We start from the raw sequence: 19,462 nt of genomic DNA, 5'->3' as shown, positions 1-19,462 counted from the left end.
ATCAAGGATGTCTTAACCAGTTAAAATCTGATGATTGTTTTTGTATCAAATATTAAAACACCTCCATATAGAAACTGTGTGCACCAGGTTCTAAAACATCGGTCTAATCGACCATTTTTGTCCTTTGATTACTTAGAAAGTTTCTCAAGAGGCATCTCCACTATGTCCTGGTATTTATGGTTTTCTTTGCATTTTCAGAAATCATTTCGTAGCACATGGGGTTATTATATATGGCTGCATGGTGGCACGTACTAGCACTGTTGCCTCACAGCGAGCAGGTCGTAGGTTCAAATCCCAGCTGTGGCTTTACTCCGGCTTCTTTCCACAGACCAAAGTATTTATGCTAGGGTAACTGACAACCCTGAATGTTGTGAGAGAATGTGTGGCTGTTTTTTTTCTGTGTCCCTGATTGACCTGTGGAGACTTGTCTAGGGTGTCTCCCCCATCTCTCACCCAATGACTGCTGGAGTTGGACATCAGATACCTGCGACCGCTCTGGGGAAGAAGCAGTTAAGAAAGTGTGTGTGGCATTAAAACAAAGCGATAGTAAATGTAAATTATAGTAAGGTTTACTTTTTTTATTTGTTTTTGAATTACGAATTTGTTCTAAGAGATCGTTTAGCAATGGCCCCCAGGTTGCGAATTGCATTGCCTCCTTGTTTACGTCATCTTGCCTGTATTTATTCTCATGAAGGAGGCATATTATGTAAAAGTCACCCTTTTACACTTCAAACGTTAAACAAATCCATCCATCCATTTCTGTCAGTATTTGGTCTTAGGGATTACACACCTAAACCAAGCCGTTGGAAAAAGTACACATTTGTGATGTCACAAATAGGGCAAGTAGAATGGAACCACCACTCACCTGGAGGGGAGAAGTTGTCGCTGGAGGTGCAGCGACTGTACTCTGAGCCTCTCCCAGTGTTGGAGCTTCTCGGCTCATAGCAGCCTGAATGGGTACCTGCTGCAGCTTGTTTTCTTAAAGTAGCAGTGCCTTGAAACGGCTCATTCTGGAAGGTACTAAAACTATCAGGAATGAAAGTGCTGAAATTGTTTCATGTGAGAGGGATTTTGGGCAAAGAACTTCATGAACATGTTTTGCGTGGACCATAGAACTGTTAAAACTTAAGGGCAAATGTTATATGTCACTTTTAAACAGCAGATGACTCATTTATTTAGGCTGAATGGTAATTAGATAGGGCTGCATGATTTTTATGGTTTTATCAGTTTGGTTTTTGGTTAGAATTTACTTATTTTTGTTGCTTTTATGTCCTTTATTCTATCTCTATCATTTTATGTGCATTTGGTTTTTTTTATTGTGAAGAACTTACAAATAAAATTAAAGATGCTGCAAAAGATGACAGACTAGTATCTTCACCCGGGTTGAATCACTCATCCTCGACTTTTAAACGCTTAAGACTTACTGGTGACAGTCGAAGTCTGAAGACGATCCACTTCCTCGGAGTCTGACGTACACTCCCAACAGTTGCATACTAAACTGGGACCGAACCGGAAATCTTTATCATGCTGTTGACCACATTTACACACAACACAATCCAACCTTTACACAAGTTCATGAACATTTGTATGAGCTCATCACTCACCCTGGTGAAACTCCCCCACATCACTGTAAACATAAATACAGGTGTCTTAAATAAACCTCCAAAAGTCAAACGAATCGTAATCTTAAGCAGTCATTTCTCCATCGACGTGCCCCAGTTTTCCACCAAACCTGAATCGGTCAACCCATCTCCTCCAAAGACAACTTCACATCCTCATTTTCCGCATGTACTCCATCTGTATCCCCTCTCCCTTTCTTTCTGATTTGTCAGGCATTGTAACTCCCATCTATAAATTAAAGGAGACATAACATGCTTTTAAGTTATTCCTTTTTACATCTAAATCCTTCAGTTGGGGGTCTAAATACAGTGGAACTGCAGTTCTTTGGTCTGATTTCCTCATTATTGTTGCTCTACAGACCCTCATCTACCCCTGTTCTGAGGAGAGTCTTGAGAACGAGCCGTTTTGGGGTACTGTCTCTTTAAACTGGAGGAGGAGCTGTAAACTCCGCCCCCCTCCATAGTGCAGACCTGTACTCTCCTCCCCCAGCCGGACTTTGTAGTTCTATAGAGAAATCATTATTTAGCATAGCAGATTTAGCATAGCATATTAGCATTTTTAAAACACGTGGGGAGAGTAGTTCATCAAGCTGTTTCAAGGCTGCTAACTCTCTCATGCATTTGTCTGTAGTCACTCACACACACCCGTCACGGCCGACGGAGGGACAAGTGAGCAGGCACGTGCGCGCGCGCACACACACACACACACATCCGTCACGGCCGACGGGACAAGCGAGCAGGCACGCGCACGCGCACACACACAAGGAATGCTGCTTGCTTATTTATTTCTATAAAAAATGTTTTAAAAAATGATACAGCTCATTAAAACACCATTAAAATATATTTTATTAAGATCTCTATCTATATATATATACATACATATAATTATAAATAATTTTATAAGTAGTCTTATTTAATATTGGGTGTCTTAATGGCTGAAAATGGATAAAAAGCAGTTACATTTTAAAGATTTGAGATTCTAGTCAAAAATAAAGAACATTCCTCCAAATGTTCTCTAATGTGATTATAATTCTAATGCTTACAACTTTGTTTTTATTGTCTGCAATGCGTAGCCTATATCTTTATTAAATGTGTTTAGCTGTAAAGTGGTAATTCTCTCTAATGTGTACAGAGAGGTGGACATCAGTGCTGCAGTGAAATTCCCAAGATCAGTCTGCTTTGCTAACAAATATAGTTAAATCTTACCTGCATTCTAAATAAATACTGTTAGGTGGAAACATCAGTAGGCATTGAGTTATTGATACAATCCCTAACAGCCAGAATGGAAGAAGAGCATGCTGGGTCATCCTGGACCTGAGCCTGTTCTGTGTATTTACCTACAGGATGCAATAAATGTCTACAAGGCTGAGTTTGGACCATTACATCTAAAAGAAAACATACAATCAGTGATTTTTTTATTGTTTACATTAAAATACAAATTTTCTAAGTATTAACCTCACAGCAAATAAGTAGAACAATATAATAAACAGGTTTTAGTAGTTAAACAGGCATTGTGCACACAGGTGCTTTGTGTCCTGGTGCTGGTGGTATCTGGGTCTCAGAGTTCCTGTCCTCCTGCCGTCTTCTGTTGTCCTCAGGATACGGATTGATGTTTCCTGATGATGAGGGAGGGGAAGTATGTGGGCTTCAAACTGGTCCTGGACAACAGTGGGAGACCTCCGTTGTCTGAATACTGAGACCAGAGGGTTGGTGAGAGGCAGATCTTCTCTACCTCATCTAGAAACGGAGTTGGTTCAGGGAAAACTTTTCCAAAGACCAGTTCCATGATGTCATCGCCATATTCTGCAATGATAGACAATAACTTTAATGACATATTTTGTTTACAAGCAGCTTTAGGAAAGTTGTTTCTTTAGCTTTCATGTTTATAGTCACGTTTGTGTTTGTTCACAAGTTCACTTTGCTGCAGTGACTTCATATTCTTACAAATGTAATAAAATAGTGACACTAAAATTATACAAATGATTCCTTATGAAAGGAAGCTCATTAGAGAGCAGTGCAGACAGACTTACTACATGCTGCAGCTGTTTTTACAGGCCAGCTGCTGCTGAATTTGGGGAAAGTTATTCTGCACACATCCAGATCAGATGGTCGATTACAGAAAATAATGTAATTCAATAATTTCTAAACAGACTAAACAAGTAAAACATCAAATAAATCATTCTGCTGTCATCAGATGGAGTGATTCAGGGGGTGAGGTGTTCTTAATGATGAGGGTGGCTGAGGTGTGTCATCACTCACTTTGGTCTGGTCCAGACCGTCTCTTTACTGGTGGGTCTCCTTCCTCAGTAGGTCACGTGAAGCTTCAACATCTGAACGTTCTGTGTTCCTTAGAGGAGAAGAAAAGTAACATTAGCAAGCTGGCTAAATTATTTTTTACTAGCATCTCAAGGACTTGGAGAAGCAGATCTTCACTTACCTAAACATCAGACCAGTTTGTCCCAGCTGAGCTCATCAGGGCGTTAGTCTGACAGCCTGTCAGTGAAACACGGCTCCAGCCTGCTGGATGTGGACTCTAAAAAGCAAAGGAACATTTTTACTTTTGTTTTAATTATTTTACAGCTGATTTGATCAGCTTTCCGACGCTCACGCTCATACAGACGGTGAGCTTTGCTGCATCTGACTGATGCAGAGTTCGTTTTTATATCTGCAGTGAGACAAAAAACTAACCTCACTTCACTCAGAGATTGTTCTTTAAAACTATTAAATCCACTGTGTTGACGCACTTTAATGACATTGTCACGCTGCATTTTAGCTGATATGGGACTTTATTTACTGGATGCTAAGATTACATCACACTCACGTAAAATAACACACAGGCTCTCTGCTGCTACAATCAGTGGATGTACATCTGGTGTAAAAGAAGGCGTTGATCAGAAATCACGTTTGATTCCACGAAAATCAGCCAAATCCACATTAATCTGGGTGCTAACTTTACTAGCACACTGTGCTAGCGATAGCAAGCCGGATGCTAAAGCTTTAGTGCTGCTAATGCCCGTAAATCTAAAGTAAAGTTTGTCGACATTTTAGAGTGATATGAAGCTTACCGCTCTGCTGCTGTGTCCCGGTGCTGCCAAATTCAGATGGAAATGACTCCTTTTAGATAGATGAAGCCCTCGGTACTTACTAGCCAGGAGACACGAACGAACCGCGCGCGCGCGCGCACACACACACACACACACACACACACACACACACACACACACACACACACACACACACACACACACTACTTTTTCTTCTGTTTTTTTTTTAGCAGTAGTGTCATCAGCTCCTGGGTTTAAATACTGCCACACCACCCTTCCTTAAAACGAGGAACAGTTTTGAGCTGTGTGTGGCTAAAATAACCAGACATTCTGCATTTTTCCAATAGGACTACAAAAAATCTTAGCGAGATGAAAAAATGGCAGATTGGCTCTGTGTTTAGCCGAGGGCCATTACCATATTTGGTAGTTATCCTGACAAAATAAATTACTGATGTAATAGATAATTTGAAAAACTGAACGGGTGGACAAATATGCCCAAAACTTAATTATTAAATATCTAAATAGCAACTCCAGTGAATAATATAAGCCTTTTTGCTCACTTAGACACTTAAAATGTGAAACACACTGTGTTAACGGATAAAAAAGTGGGTTTTTCATGTTATGTCTCCTTTAAGGCCTGTATTCAGCCATCAATCATCCAAGTGCTGCTTTTGCAAGGAAGCACGGTGGCGAGCGCTGATTTATCTATCGACTTTCTCTAATAGACTGAATCTCCGCCACCTGGGTCATGTACAGTGAAGTGTCTTATCTGGCCTGATTCTTCTTTTATTATTTAACCAGGGATCTGGTTGTCAGGGTGAGCTGCGAGGCGACATGCTTATCTCACAGCCACTGATCTGTTTATACAAACTCATTTTGTGTGTAATGAAGAATGAACTCGTTTTATTTAACGGCAGTGGCTTTAGTACGCAGTTGTCTTTACTTTTGTCTGCACGTAGAGCGGGTCGAGTGGGTTTTTCTGGAGAGCCCTGAGCCGAGTCGGACAGGAGACTCATTTAAAGAACCATTCATGCAGACATCGTTAACTTGCAACCGTTGGTGGGAGCTGCTTCTGTTCAGACACACGTGGTTGAATTAACACAGATTAATCTGTGAATGGAGAGCAATGTGCAAAGTGTCATTATTAATAGAAGTGTAGCAGAAAGCTGACCGAGAGCTAACATCTGCGTTAAACTCAAGGATTCTTTTTTTTAAAACCAGTTCAATTAATAAAACTGGAGCTCATCCAGAAGGTTAAAGTTAAGTTAGTAAACAATGACATTAGATGTCATTCTTAGTTCATTCTTGCATAATGCACCTAGTATGAAGCATGCATCATGTCAGTTGCTGAAATCTCCCAAAATAAGCAGAAGGCCCTAGATTTGTCACAATTTATTTCATAAAGGAGTCGATCTGATTTGAGAATCCGATAAACCTCGGCTTGTCAGTTTATTACAGCTCTTCAGCATACCTGATTTCATCTAAAGCCTAATTTATGCTTCTCTGTCAGCTCCACGAGGTGGAGACATGCACTCACTGAGGGAGACGTTTTGCCTTCAGACTTCTCCGTCTCCTGGGGAGTGTTGCAAAGCAATTCCCCGCCAGGACAGCAGGGGGCGAAGCGCTGTTCTGTGGTATCCTGTCCTGTATCCGGTCCAAGATGGATTTAATTGTGTTTATATTGTGTTTTTGCATTTAAGAGCCTTTTTAACACGGACAAATTTGTCTCTCCTTCTCCTCCACCACTTCATGCGCTCGCCACCTCGCTCTTAACCCACGTTTCCCGTCATTTCCATTCACAAATAAAATGCTTGCTCTGTATCTTTTCACTCCTCCAGTCACGGGGGAATAAAACTTTCATATTTTTAGAGTTTTTTTCACGAGGGATTCTTCAAGCTGCTCCATGTCTGCCGCTACATGTCTTCAGCTCTCTTTATGTTTTTGAGGGCACAATGGCAGCACTGGCGTCCCGACCAATCACAAGCTTGTATTCTCCGTCTTGTCGGACGGATGTTTAGATAAGAAAGCTCGACTCCGTCCGTCCTCGCGAGCCTGCTGGAGAGCCCTTGAAAGGACGGATAATGGCGTTGCATGCGTCCGTTCTTTTAATTAGACTTTAAACGACGTACTCGTAACTAGGGCTGTCGCGGTTGAGGAATTCCCCCTGCGGTGATTCAGGGTGGCTTAATATTGCGGTGTGCGATATTATTGCAGCACTTTTTTTATTGCAGTACTATCTAAACATAATGTTTACACATTTAAAAAAGGTTAAAAATTGCTGTGCCTTCTTTAATAACACTTTACTGAATGCAGATCAAAGGGCAGTAACAACACAGATCGCAGTAACGTTTGTTTGTCCGACAGTCGGAGTCCGACTGAACTTAAAAACAACAAAATTCAGGAGAAGGTTAAACTTTTAAATGCAAATTTGGCTGCAGCATCTAAAAAATAAGAAACAAGTCCCCATTTTGTTTAGTTGTTTAAAATCAAGCATAAAAAATTACATGTACCGGGCGTGGGGCACTATCATTTCACTTTCACTTTCACACACACGAATAACGGTGATTTATAGCTCGGTCATGTCCTTGTTACCCACAAGGAAAACCAGCATGTTAACCATATACGGTTTGAGAGAGGATCTGAGAGGGGTGGCAGCATTTCCAGCAACACTGAAAACCCTCTCAGATGGTGCGCTCGTTGCACTAACGCACACGTACTTCCATGCGACTGGCGAGCAAAGGGAATCTCTCCCGGTTGTTGCTCCACCATGTCAGGGGGTTTTCTTTAGGGTGGATGCATTCCTCCTGCAGGTAGCGAGTGAGCTCCAGCTCGGCTCAAACTCTCTTCAGGACGGTTGCAGAAGCAGTGCTTGTCCGGGACTTCAGCAGGTCTCCGAGCGTTTATTATTATTTTTTTGCCGCTGGTGGCAGCTCTGTCTCGGCCAAGGACTCTGGCTGCGCAGCAGCTGACGTACTGAAAACCAAAGTGCTCCCAAAGGAGCGAAGTAACGTTTCGTTTTGATACCAGTGCAGCCATCCTTCTCAACACGCATCATTGAGTTGAATCAAGTTCAGTAATCGCGGTGGCCCATGATGCAGCGCGGTGGGCTTCTTCATATTGCGATATTTCATTTTTGCAGTTACCGTGACAGCCCTACTCGTAACGTCAAGAGGAATCTTTAATATATTCAGCATTTATTCGAACCTTCGACACAAACTTCCCCTCTCTAACTGCCAAAATACTTTCTCTGTGATTATTTTCTGGGGCTTTTCCTCTTGCTTACCGTCTGCTGACTGGTTAGTTTTCTTGTTTTATTTCCCTCCAACTTTTTGACTCTTAAATTTTACACATCATCTGGTTTTCACACCTGCTGTGTTTCTTTTGTGTTTGTCCTTTTTTTCCATCTGCAACACAATTTCTAAGCTTTTTCTTTGTTCTGATGATTTTGTTTTTGTTTGAATGAGGAGGAACTAAATCCTGCCACCTCCTCGTGGGTTGACGATGTCTGCTCAGGCGGTGCGGCACTTCCTGCGGGTTCAGAGGTGGTGACGCAGCGCCACCATCCAGTGCGGTGGCAGATGTCTCTCGCCGCGTGATTACTCACCGTCAAGTAGGCGGTAAACACAGGTGACACGTTTATTTATGGGGCGTGTGCGAACAAGGCTTTGGTGATTATTCATCATTTGTGCAAATGTTCCCCGTCTTTACTTTCACTTCCCAAAAGAAACTGTTTGGGTTCTGAATCGGTCTCCACATGTTCTGGTCCTCCTCTCCTCTGCAGATGTACTTCCATAAAATATGCAGCTACCTGTCGTAAAATAGATGATACTTATTGTGCTTGATGTCTGGCCTTAATGCAGGAGAATAACTCTGGAGTACATTAACTTCCCTCTGTTAATGGTGTACTCGTGTATCACTTAATGTGCTCTCCACTAATATGCTTTCCCCTGCAGAGGACAAACGCTGCTGCCTTCCAAACCTCATTTAAAGTCAAATCTTTGTGGTTTTCATGTGTTTTAAATCAAATGTGTGAAGAGATTTTAAAAAATGTACCCTTCAGACAAAAGTTTATCATTTTATTGCCTTAATATTTTTTATGTTTACAGCATAAACAAATAACCGAGAAAACCACATAGTTCTATCTAAATGTAAGAATTTAGTATTTTGTTATAATAACTTGTTTTATGGTTCAGTTAGAGCTGCAAAACTTGCACAATATTCAGCTCATGCTTAGAGAAAAAGGTTAGTTGGTGCACTTGGAGTTATATTTGCATTTTAAGAGCACATGAATAAAACTTTTAGCTCATTTTAAACATATTTTGGTGAAAAATTGAGCTGTTGCAGTTCAGATGCATCAAAATAAAAAATCAGCTGACTGTCAGATGCTCCTGGTGATCAGCTTTATCTGTGATTTAAAATGTAATATTATTTTATTCAAACATTATTTTTCAAATCTGCTCCCAGCTGTTGATATAAAATTATCTACAAACATTATTCTGTTTGTTTTGTTCACAGTGGAGATGAGCAGAAGAGCTAGTTATCTCGCTAACCTCTGGTTCAAGACTTCTAGATTGTGTATTTGAACAATAGTAACAATCTGGTGCTACATTTAAAACTGTGTAAAGGTTTATGAAACATTTGCAACAAAAAGAGTTGGGACCTCTAAAATACGCGTTACAACTAGCCGTTAGCTCGTCTAAGCTCATCAAAGCAGTTCGCATTATGTTTAGAACTTCCCCACATAGCCCAAGAAGCAAAGATGCTATCAGCTGCACATTAGCCTCCCCCTGTGCTGCCAATGTCTGTTGACCCAGACATATTATAAACCTACAGGTAGGTGTGTTATCAAGGAATGTGTGCACCACGAAATGATGCACACCAGAGAGCCCCACTCCCTCGTTGCACAGCTATCAACTGACACACACACCTCAGTGGTCTGACTAGAGGTTGTTCTGCTCCGCTCTCAGCTCTATTGTAGTTAATGAAAGTAGAAGATTCCCACCAACCTTCTCCTGATTCCCCCCTCCAGATCACCCGCTGATGTGATGATTTTTATTCATCACACTGCCTCCTCTGTTGCTGGCAGACGCCTTTCTGTACCTCCTGGGACCCGCACACCCGGACACTAATATTCTATGCATTTACACAGCTGCCGCGGTGCCGTCCACCCTCCACTGTGTTCTGCAATGAGGTTAAGGTGTGTGGCTCAAGGGTGATGATGTGTCACGCTGGCAGATACAGTACGGTCCTACAGGGAATTCCATTATGTGTCCAGGCTCCCAGCTGGTAAATAAAAGTGTAACACTACGGAATCTGCAGGAGCAGGTGGTGCACAGAGAATACACAAGTTCAGGTGATTGACTTTGAGGCGAGGGTTTGATTTTTTTATGAATGAAATGGTAGAAAATAGACATTTAGGTTTGAAACTGTAAAGTTTTACATATTGTTATTTATTTTTATATTTATGTACTTACTAAGAAACTGAACCCATCATGTAAAAAGTTAAATTGACATGGGACACAGCGGAGAAAGCGCATTAACCATGTTTTCCATGGGAATTTAGTGGTTAAGTAATCCTATTGATTTAACACTCCAGCCCAGTAGGTGGCGATAATCTGATTTGTCAACCATCTTAATCTCAGTCCACACTGTGCTTTTCAGCCGTCTCAAAATAAATGCTTCATGTCACATTGTGAGGACTCTAAAGAGGTGGAGCACTGTGTGGTTCAAGATTTCAGTGAACCAAACTACACAACATCTCACTCTAGCATGACACGCCAACTTCACGAGCATGCTCACTGAAAAGCGCACGGTATACAACATACGACAGATATGACGACAAAGAAAAGAGAAAAAGCTCTAGCGTTAACACTTTTTTTATTAGATTCCAAACCAAACTCCAAAAAGGAGTGGTCTACATGTTCTTGCGTGAAGAAGAAGAAGAAGAAAATATCATTTCGATAGCGCCTCTCAAGATAAAAATCACGAGGCGCTTCACAAAAACAAAAACAAAAAATATAAAAAATTGTAAAAATATAAAAAAGCATTTCGAGAATGTTTAAAAATATATTTAAAATGAGCAAGAATAAGCAATTGCGATTTAAAAGAAAAAATGTTAAGAAAGAGAGAGAGAGAGGTGAAGAAGGTCATACAAAAGCCAGCTTGAACAAGTGAGTCTTCAGCTGCTTTTTAAAGGAGACCACTGAGTCCACTGATCTCAGGCTCAGGGGGAGAGTTCCAGAGTCTGGGGGCCACAGCAGCAAATGATCTGTCACCTCTGACCTTTAGCCTGGTGCTGCACAACCAGTAGGCTTTGATCACTGGACCTCAGGGACCTGCTGGGGGCGTAGGGATTAAGAAGATCACCAATGTAAGATGGTGCTTGTCCATGTAAGGCCCTATAGACCAGAACCAGGATTTCAAATGAACCCTGAAGTTGACTGGCAGCCAGTGAAGCTGGAGGAGAAGCGGGGTGATGTGGGTGTGTTTGGACGACTTGGTCAGAAGCCGAGCACAGGCATTCTGAACCGCCTGTAGACGGTTCAGGGAGGTTCTGCTCAGACATGTGAAAAGAGAGTTACAGTAGTCTAAGCGTGAGGAGATGAAGGTGTGGAGAACTGTCTCAAGTTCAGAGCGGGACAGAATGGGACTCAGCTTTGCAATGTTCCTGAGATGGAAGAAGGAAGAGCCAACAAGAGAACTGACATGAGAATCCAGGATGAGAGCTGGGTCAAAGGTCACGCCAAGATTCCTGACGGAAGGTTTGGTGTGGGAAGCAAGCTGACCAAGAGAGTCTCTGACTTTGGGAACCAGCTTGTCTGGGGCACAGATGAGGATCTCCGCCTTATCTTCATTCAGTTCAGTTCAGTTCACTTTATTTCAAACATATACATTCACCAACATTTCATAAAAATCATTCCACGCAGTTGTTTGAAAAGGAGTAGGGAGAAGTGTATACTTATTTAGCCCTACCCCCTCAGGTTTACATCCTCATCATCAAAATGTAAACAACAAAACAGTTACAATGCCTTCAAAAAAAAACCAAAAAAAAAAAAAAAAAGCAATAATAATAAATAAATTAAATTCTCATGTTCAACTAGAACTATATTTAGATTTTCTAATTTGTAGAAGAGATTAAACATCAGTTTGCATGCCGTCCTGGGTTAATTGCATTTTCTTCAGTCTTATACTTATTTAACATTTCTTTTTTGAGTTTTATTTTAAACTGGTTTACATTACTACTATCCTTTATTTCTTCTGTTAACTCATTCCAGAATTTAACGCCCGCTATTGAAATAGACATCCTTTTCAATGTTGTTCTTACTCTTTGTACTTTTAAATTCCACTTCCCTCTAAAATTATACCTCCCTTCTCTTTCTAAGAACCATTTACTTATTTGAATTGGGAGCATCCCTTTCCTTACCTTATATATTATTTGCACAGTTTTAAACTTGACCAGGTCCTGGAATTTTAAAGCTTGCGTCTTAATAAAGAGTGTGTTTGTGTGAGCCCTATACCCCTCCTGATTTATTAGTCTAATAGCCCTTTTCTGCATTATGATTATAGTCTGAATATTACTTTTATATGTGTTTCCCCAAACTTCTACACAATAACTCATGTATGGTAATGTGAAAGCACAATATAACATATATAATGTTTTCCTATCCAGAAAATGTTTCACTTTCCCCAAGACAGCAATGCCCCGTGCTAACTTTCCCCTCACATAAGTGATGTGTGATTTCCAACAGGCCTTATGATCAATGATCACACCAAGAAATTTTATGGTATTAACCCTTTCTAGATATACATTATCAACACAAATTTTAATGTTAATATCTTTCTTATGGTTTCCGAATAACATACATTTTGTTTTATTTAAATTTAAGGACAATTTGTTTCTATCAAACCACGTCTTTAATATCTTTAACTCCTGTGTGATCACCTCCACAACCTGTTGAAATTCCCCACTTGAACAAAGTATATTGGTATCATCTGCAAAAATTACAAACTTTAGGATCTTCGATACTTTACAAATATCATTTATATACATTATAAACAATTTTGGTCCCAATACTGATCCTTGAGGTACTCCACATTCAATATCCATCAATTTAGATTTAAACTCATTTATTTGTACATATTGCTGTCGATTCATCACATAGCTTTTTATCCAATCCAATACCACACCCCTAAACCCATATTTCTCCAGTTTGATTATTAAAATTTTGTGGTCAACAGTATCAAATGCTTTTTTTAGATCTAGAAAAACTCCAAGTGCATACTTCTTGTTATCCATACATTCAGTTATTTCTTCCATTAAATCCATCAATGCCAAAACTGTTGATCTGTTATTTCTAAACCCATACTGGCAATTTGCCAACAGATCATGCTTTTCCACAAAGTTATCAAGTCTTTTTAGAAATAGTTTTTCCAGTATTTTAGAAAACTGGCAGAGTACCGACACTGGTCTATAATTTGTAAAACAATGCTTTTCACCTGATTTATAAATGGGAATAATTTTTGCTACTTTCATTTTTTGTGGAAAAACCCCTTCCTGGAAAGACAAATTAAAAATATATTGTAGCGGTTTTACAATACCATCAATTACTCTCTTTACTGTTAACATATCAATATCATGGAAGTCAGTACTTGTTTTGTTCTTAAGTCCACTGACGATATCATATATCTCCTTCTCTTCCACTGCTCTTAAAAACATTGAACTTGCATTCCTTTCAATGTGTCCTCCAGTCTCCTTTTCTATCATATCAACCTTTATTTCTGCGGCTAGTTTTGGCCCTATATGTACAAAAAAATCATTAAATCCATCTACTACTTCGTTCATTTTACTAATAGTATTTGTCCCTTCCATAAAATACCCAGGGTAGTCATTAGTCCTTGGTGCATTTTTTATTATACTATTCAATACATTCCATATCCCTTTCATGCTATCTTTATTATCTTCTAACTTTTTGATGAAGTATTCTTTTTTACAAGTTCTCATTATGTTAGTTAATTTATTTTTATACTTTTTATATTTCTTTTTTTATTCAGCTGAAGAAAGCTCCCAGCCATCCAGGCTTTGATAGAATCTAAGCAGGTGTGTAACAGCTGCAGCTTAGACATCTCATGGGGCTTAAAGGAGATGTACAGTTGGATGTCATCTGCATAAAGATGGTAGGAGATTCCTTTGAAGGAGCTCAGGATGTGCTGAAGAGGAAGTAGATAGAGGAGGAAGAGCAGAGGTCCCAGCACAGAACCTTGTGGGACACCATGGGTAAGAGAGGTGGTGGAGGACCTAAACTTGGAGACGGCCACAGAAAAGGAGCGCTCAGAGAGATAAGAGGAGATCTAGCGGAGGTGTAGCCTCCTCTGTTGCTAACGCTAACGCTAATGTCGCTTTGTACGCTCCTCACTAGTTTTTTATGTCACTTCCCAGGTGTATTTTCATAATTCCATTACAAACAGCAATCATAGGTTTTCTCGCACTGTTCGACGACTGTTGGAGGCTAAATTTGGACCTGCAAATCACCCGTAGCGTTTAATCCTGTTCACAATGAGGCATTTGTCTAGGGTGGCCAAAAAGCGTGCAGTGTGGCCCGGGCTTCATTTGTAGCACCTAACAAGCTTTGAGTCACACATCTGTAATATATTTTCTCTTGTGTAGTTTTTGTAAAATATGCAGCGCCAAACAATAAGAAAATATGTTAAAGCAGTAAACAAAATCTCCTTTTATTTTTTTAGGGTTAGAGTTAGAAACTCCTAAAATTTATGTGATTTGTGATGTGAAATCTGTGTGAATGAATAAAAGTAAATGTGGAGACATTTGTCTTGGCGCTAATTGTGAGAAAACGGGAGTTTGTGTTGAATGACTTTCCCTACTTTTACTGTATGAACACACTCCTGCTTCCACACGCTGTTTCTACTGTCTTAAACGCACCAAAGGAACTAATAGTTTGTCGAATTGATTTGTTATTTAATTAGCAGACAAGCAAATTAGTTTAAACTGGAAACTTGAGAGCCACTTGGCAATTTCTAAAGTTTTAAGTGGAGAAGAAAATTAAATTTTCTTCCATGGTGATTGGTTCTGTGGCTGAGAGGAGCGTTATTTTTTTATGTTTACCCTCAGATTCATAGCTGCACAACACTTACATATAAACACACATCTCCCAAAATCAGAGGAAGAGCTTTGCTGTTTTTTAAATGATCTCTTGAACTAACTAACTGAGTAGAGAAAAGATATTTTCACGAATGTATCCTCAGAGTGCATCTAATTGCTAAAGGCTGTTTCTTTACGTTGTCACTGAGAGAAAGAGGATAATGATGCCATCAGTAGAAACAGTGCCTTCAGGGAAACAGAAGCAGGAGTTGAATTAAATGGAAATTGAGGAAAACACAATTAAATCTAAGACATTCTTATTGTTGCTAAAGTGCTTGCAACTATATTGTAATTAACATTTAAGAGATGTTTTGTAGGAACCGTTTGTGAATATTCTAGAAAACGTTTTTTCACTCTTCTCTCTCAACCACAGCCATACAGTAATCATCCAATTTTTTTTGCAAGTGATGTTCTGTTTTTCTTTAATTTACAATTTGACTTACTCTAGTTTTTACTTTTTTTAAAGCATGTCTTGGGTTTTAGGTTAAAGCACAAAATATATGTTTTATCTTTAAATGTAACAACTGTTCTTATTGGCCATTAATTTAACTGCCACACTTTCAGTGTTTGCAAATGGGGATGCACCGATATTAAAACTTAAGCTGATATCTATATCTGATATTGTAGAGGACATATATTTTTGCTAAGCTGTAGTAGTTCTATGGTCTCTGTAAAATGTGTTTATGAAGTTCTTTGCACTAAATCCCTCTCGCACAAAGTAATTTCAGCAGTTCTGTTCTTGACGATTTCAGTACCTTCCAGAATAAGCCATTTCAGGGCTTTGTCACTTAAGAAAAACTAACTGGAGCTGGCCACGCCCACCCATCCCCTTCTCAAGCTGCTATAAGCTGAGAAGCTCCAATTTCTGGGAGGGGCTTGGATTAAAGCTGCTGTTCCTGCAGCAGCAGCTCTCTCTTAAGTCTAAATTCCCCATTTGTGACATCACAAACGGGGACTTTTTTAAACGGCTCATTTTAGGCTTAAAATTCCCCAAACCAAACACTAACAGAAAATGGATAGACAGGATTTTTTTTTTCATGTTTGGAGTGTTATAAAGACAGTAGAGACCCACATGGCAGCACAAAAGACTAAGACAGATTCTGATACTGCCAGTGTATCATGTAACCCTATATGCAAACCAAATATAGTTCTTCTTTAAAATATTTTAGCCGGTTAACAAGTACATCTGTCATCCAAATCCATATCTAGCTAACCCCCTGATTCCAAACAACATACATTTTACCTTAGCTTGACGTTACTGAGCTCTTCAGCTGTTCAACACAACTCTAAAAGCAAAAACGTACACCTGTCACAGTCTGCATTGTTTCAGTGTGCCAGAAATAGAAACTTGAAAGCAATTTCAGGCATAAATGAAACAAGATGCTGCTACTATTGTTTTTCTACATTATGTAATTGTTGTCAAGCAACTGAAGAATGGACTTTTTCCTCTTCTTCTCAGAAATGTTTTTTTTTACATGTTCTAGGAAACCAGGAACCTGTGAAGTTCTTAGTTGTTCCAACAATAGTTGGATTTTTCTATTTCAGCGTTTATCAGGGGAGTAGATGCCTGATATGAACTCATTTAAAGAAAGTTTTGTTTCTGAGGAATGGTGAAGTGAAGTCATGATTCCTCACCAGTCCCTCTCAGGGTTCCTATTGTAAAAGTGTGAGGAAGTGAGATCAACAGAAGAAGCAAAATGCTGAGTGGAACATGATTTATATTTTTTTCGGGTCTAAGACCAACTTCCCCACATTCGCCGTGTCCATCAAGTCTGTCCTTGTTGTCGAGTCATCACATTTATGTGGAAAATGAGATTCGCTGTGCTACCAAGCTGGATGACCCCTCTTAACCTCAGCTACTGAAGCACTTTCCTTAGAGCTATTTTGTCTGTGCAGTCATACGACCTCTCGTATTTTAGGCTTAAGTGCTGTTGACTTTGAACATGACTTGTTTGAGTCTAGATAGGCCGCCAAATCAGCCGAGCAATTTTAGGAGGTATAGTTCCCCTCAAGTGTGCACAAGGTACATCCAACAGGTGTTTAAGGCAAATTGGAGAGCGCTGTGATAATAGTCTTACTGTCTTCACTTGGATGGTATACGATCAGCTGGGGAGCCCGGCTGTAGAGATAATGGATTTACCCTGCTGGCTTTAGATAAGATGGCAAAATCAGTGTTTGGTATCACCAGGTGTGAAAGTTAATGTTTCTAAACTATATACAAATAAGAGCTGCCATTAAAATAACTACCAGTGCACTATCTGAAGTCACCATCAGGTGGTATGGGATGATTCCAGTCTTCCATAGTGGCCCCCCAGTTTGAGTCTATTTTCATAAGCTGGAGTTTCACATTTGAATAACAGAGATCATGGCTGCCATCCAATTATGGAGATTTCCATTTCCCGAATATGAGTCTTTTGTTGATGACCGTTTCCAGGATGAAACATTTGCAAGGACGTGTTCCTTTTACTGTAAGTACCTCACAGGGCTGTGATTGCAATCAGGACTTCTGAAACTTTTCTGTTTTTTAATTTCCTTGGATGAGTTGCGGATTCAAAAATCATCAGAATAGTTGCATAGTTGTTGGCAGGCACCTGGAACCCATGTCAAACCCTTTTCGATTTAGTTTCTTGTGACTGGGAGAAATGTGAGACAACTTTAGGATAAGTTCCTGCAAAATTAAAATGCTTACTGGGGGTTTTCCACCACCTCCCAACATGACATGGATTGGTGCAGTTTGGTTTGACAGACTTTTCAAAAAGCACAGTTTGGAATTTTCTCCAACTTTTCCCCCAAATTTTGAGTACCTACTTCATTGTGGCTCCAGGCATGCTGGCCCAGTTCGTAAATGTGACTGTCGGTCACTGATTGGTTAGGAGGGTTGAGTCACTGGTTGTTCCAGAGCCTCTTCCTCGCTGCCTTAATCTGTTTCTGGTTCAGAGTCTGACAAAATGCCACAGACTGACCAGAATGTTCAACATCACTGCCATTGTTGTTTTGTGTGGCATGCATACCCCTCGCTCTATAATCAACGCACCCAATGAAATAAGGATCAGTTGCAAACAAACGAAGACCCATTTAAAACGGTTTGATACTGGGTTCCGACTCCCTGAGGGATTAAGTTATTTTACCTATAAGCTTAAATCTCATCACATATTATTTCCTCAGAACATCCTTCTGGTTTGTCTTTGTCTTTTGCTTTTTCATCTGTTGTGCTTTCAGTGACACCTTTTGAGTGGGAGTCGGTCTGCATGAACACAACATTCTGGACTGTGATCGTCCACAGAAGGACCCGATGTACCCTCCGGCTGGCACAGATCAAATTTGCATCTCAGACCTTAATAATCCAGTTGAATTCCACTTTATTGCCTTGACAAGAGTAGTGTTTCTTCATATTCTTGGTGCAAACATCAACATGCGTAAAAGATTACATAAAAAATTTGCATTAAAAATTGACTAGGAAAATGCATACATAGCAGCTATTATTATGTAAATGGTATCAAAATATAGTGTAAACAGAATGAACTGTGTGAATGATCGTCTGCGGTGCAGCTGCCGTACCACACAGTGATGCCCACAGCTGGCCCAGATGCTTTCAGTAATTCTATGATAGAAAATGGACTGTCCCTACTCTTTGTGTGGTCAGGTGCCTTCCTTAACTTTTAACCTGTTTGTGTTCAGAGTTACCTAATGAATCTTGCTGGAGTTGCTGGGAACACTTATGTTGACTACAATAAGGCTGTATCAGAATTTTTCTAAAACCAACCTGGTGGCGCCAGGGAAGTCTTAGCGGATGCCTAATCAGCCGCAGGTTGTCCATGTAAAAGGCCTGTGTCTGCCTTAATGTGCCGTGAGAAGGGAAATAAAAGGGTTACGAAGAATTTCAGTGAGACTCGGACAGGGGAGAAGCTATTCTCTGGAAGCACAATGCAGGATGGCGTGTTCCAGCTAAATAAATTATCGCTAGGGCTATTTTTAAGCTGAAGTGTAAATGCAGTAATCCTTGGAGCAGGAGCTGCGAAGAGCACCAGAAGCTACATCAGGGAATTCAGCTTTGCCTTTATCTTTTCTTCCCTCCTGCCCACCACACTCTCTCATCCCTCACACACACACACACACACACACACACACACACACACACACACACACACACACACACTACACTTCCACCATATCCCTGCACCTCCATCTTTCCTCACTTCACGGATTTCCAGTTTCTCCTTTTTTTGCTTTTTTTCTTTTCTCCTTGTGCCTTTCATATGGTAAAAGCCTCTTTTCTGTGTCGGAGTATTTTGCTTATCACCGAGCCCTCGGTGGGGACTCCACCGAATTCTATTGTAATAAACAATAACGGACCTTTGAACAAGACAGGGAGGGGAAACATGTAAGTGGCACCCAAAGAAGTAGCAGTCAGGGGATATTAGGCCACAGTGGGTCATTCTTCAGCTTGCCAGCAAGTCTTTTGCTAAGCGGTGTGAAATGTGAAGGCCCCTATTTAATTTTTTTTTTTTGCGCCATTCTCTCTGGTCTATGTGTGAGGATGTATTGTCAAGCCCAGTAAGGGTTTCTTCAAGAGGCTGTGTGTAGTTTCATTGTGCTGCTGTGGTATGTGAGACAAGACCCTCTTCTGGTCCTGTTTAACAGCT

General features: G+C 40.2%; 1 protein-coding gene and 1 long non-coding RNA gene across 2 annotated transcripts in view; one reads left to right on the top strand and one right to left on the bottom strand.

The window, feature by feature from the left end:
* The window catches only part of samd12 (sterile alpha motif domain containing 12), a 269,149-nt gene that overhangs the window by 229,555 nt on the left and 20,132 nt on the right, over positions 1-19,462 (top strand). The gene's annotated exons all lie outside the window — the stretch shown is intronic.
* Positions 2,353-4,206, bottom strand: LOC129164572 (uncharacterized). The gene is made up of 3 exons (XR_008564107.2): positions 4,057-4,206; positions 3,879-3,966; positions 2,353-3,422 (listed from the first exon to the last, which is right to left on the bottom strand). It is a non-coding gene; the product is annotated as an uncharacterized lncRNA (long non-coding RNA).

This window comes from Nothobranchius furzeri, chromosome 19 (genome assembly GCF_043380555.1).
Source record: "Nothobranchius furzeri strain GRZ-AD chromosome 19, NfurGRZ-RIMD1, whole genome shotgun sequence".
NCBI lineage: Eukaryota > Metazoa > Chordata > Actinopteri > Cyprinodontiformes > Nothobranchiidae > Nothobranchius > Nothobranchius furzeri.
This window is presented reverse-complemented; position numbering and strand designations above follow the sequence as displayed.